The sequence below is a fragment of the Ipomoea triloba genome, chromosome 2, assembly GCF_003576645.1.
Source record: "Ipomoea triloba cultivar NCNSP0323 chromosome 2, ASM357664v1".
Taxonomy (NCBI): domain Eukaryota; kingdom Viridiplantae; phylum Streptophyta; class Magnoliopsida; order Solanales; family Convolvulaceae; genus Ipomoea; species Ipomoea triloba.
Genome location: NC_044917.1, coordinates 9983080 through 9985643, shown reverse-complemented (window position 1 = coordinate 9985643; position 2564 = coordinate 9983080). Strand labels below are relative to the sequence as shown.

The following is a 2564-nucleotide window of genomic DNA, read 5'->3' as shown; positions in this document are numbered from 1 at the left end:
AAATATTTTTTTAATATTAATTAATAAAGTGGTTGTTAACTATTTTAAAATTTGAATTAGTATTAATATTGATGGGGACATGGGACCCTGGGGTCATTTTATTAGCAAAGTATTGGTCCAAGCAGGGTGTCCATTTTTATTGTCAAGGAAAGAAGGAAGCATGGAGCAAAATATTAAAGAAAGTACAACTAACAAGATTCAAACCCACAATCTTAAGCATGACATCACAAGTTCTAAACCACCAAGTCACTCGGTAGGAAGCTCCACTTATGCATGGGAGTGCGCTAGAAGCAAAGTAGTGGGGCACACGTGTGTGGCCAGAATGAAGGTTGCCAGATGCCATCCATTTGTCAACGATCCATGCGTCATACAACAATATAAATAGGTACCCTTCCCTCCCTTTAAAGGGCATCCATTGGCTCACCAAACGCCTTCTGGTTCATTGATTTGAGTCTTCTCTTTCCTGCTAGCATATCAGGGTTCGAGTTCTGGTAATGTATTTAGTTCTATTTTATTTATTAGTTCCCTAGCTTGTTTATTTATTTATTTATTATTCAGGCTGAGTCCTATTCAATTCCTTAGGGCTATAGTATTTAGGCAGAAGTGTCAAATAGACCCATCAACTACCTTGAAGTGTTCAATTTACCCCACCATCTAAATTATAATGTAATTAGGCACACTTACCTTCTAAAATTGTTCGATGAGGCTTTTTCGCAGACCCTCGGTTGCCAATCCACCTGGTTGACCTGGAAATAAATTTAATGACATGAAATTAAATTACCTCTCCATCCTCAGTTCACTTAGCGAATCAGAACAAGCACCTTGTGCAAACTCTCCGGCCATTGAACGGGATGTTGGTATCGCTCAGGCAGGGGAATCAAGCAGAGCGGGGAGTCTTCGAAACGAGCTTAGCCTTTACCACAACGAGCTGATTGCTAAGAAGCACGCCTTTCCCATAACCTTAAAAAACCCTAACTGAGTCACCTCCGGAATCGGGTGCCTTGGTTGTGGCGGCGAGTGGCGGTCAGGCGAGTAGGAGTCAGTGTGAGTTCAGTGGGTTGAACGCGCCGCTGGAACCGACCACGTCGTCCGGGAGGTTCTTGAGCACCGTGTTCCAGAATGATCGTGAGTATTTTTCACTCACCGTGGAGAAGCAGCTGGAGCAACTCGCTTACGATAGGGATGAAGCCGCGGCGAGGATGACGTTGAGCTTGGCCTCCGATGAAGCTTGCCTCCACAGGTAGTTTTCAGTTTTCCTTCTTCTGTCACAGATTCGTTAAATTTCCATGAATTTTCCTCTCAAGATTAGAGCTTTGGGAGGAGATTTCAATTAGCCCCAATTTTTTATTATTTCCAGGCCATGCAATCAATGCCACCTAATCTTAACCAGGATAAGTCATCACAAATTGGAAGTAACTTGCGAAAAAGCTTATCCAACAATTTTAGGAGGTAACTGTGTCTAATTACATTATGTTTTAGATGGTGAGGTGAATTGAACACTTCTTCGAAGTAGATGGACCTATTTGACACTTCTCCCTAGTATTTATTATTTATGTATTCTTTGGGCCTCCGTTTTGGGCCAATATCTCGGGCTTTGTATGTACTATTTTGGGTCTAGCACCCTGGGTAATAAAGCTATTGTCTTCCTACCCACATTCTATATCACTATTCTCGATTTATGGTGGACCTGGTCCCAATAAAACCATCAAATATCAATAATCCAATAAGAATGTGATACGGAGTAAAATTTGGTTTGAAAAATCCTATCCTATATGAAAGTGACACATAAATATTATTATCAACTAATACAAGTGATTTTTTAAAAACCTCTTTTACTAGAAATACAATAGGTACTCTATTCAAAAATAATATATAATACATAAACTACTGCCCTTAACACATTGGCTATAATCTCACTAGACCCATTCTTATTCCCCGAGGTGTGCACGGTCTCTTCTCACTAAACCCATTCTTTTTATTTAAAAGAAAATACTAAAGGGATCTCAACTTCATCAAACTAAAGAATAAAGATATAAGTAAATTGTGAGTTACATAATCATTATCCTGAACTTTTTTTTTCACTTACATAATTTCACTTACATAATTACATTACCATATTCAATCGTAACATCAAGTCAAGCAACAAACCATTATATTAAAACCTTGAGGTCTCATTATACTTAATTCTTTGATAATCCCAACACTAATTTTAGTCTTCATGTACACACAAGGAATCCAATTGCCTTTTTATTTTCAATGGAATTTGAACCGCCACACTGTTTTCAATGAATTTGAACCTCCACACTGCCGCCTCCATTTATAACCTTTAAGTCACGCGACAAAAAACTACCACTCACTAAACCAATTCTTGTAAACGCATTTGCTATATTTTCAACCCACGGGAGGTGCAGCCAACCGTGGCCCTCGACTCTCACAAAAGGGAAATTGGTCTCAACAACACTTTTTAATCCTGTTATAATGGGCACTGAGCTGCACTACATGCTGACCTAGCTTTGTTTCAAGTATTGGATTCATAAAAATGAATGATATACTTGAAGAATATA

The 2564-nt window shown here is 38.9% G+C and overlaps 1 long non-coding RNA gene across 1 annotated transcript; it reads left to right on the top strand.

Moving 5' to 3' along the window:
* The first annotated feature begins 676 nt into the window (after nt 1-676).
* On the top strand, nt 677-1653 carry LOC116010671. Its single transcript, XR_004096945.1, has 2 exons — nt 677-1240; nt 1358-1653. It is a non-coding gene; the product is annotated as an uncharacterized LOC116010671 (long non-coding RNA).
* The last annotated feature ends 911 nt before the right edge of the window (nt 1654-2564 follow it).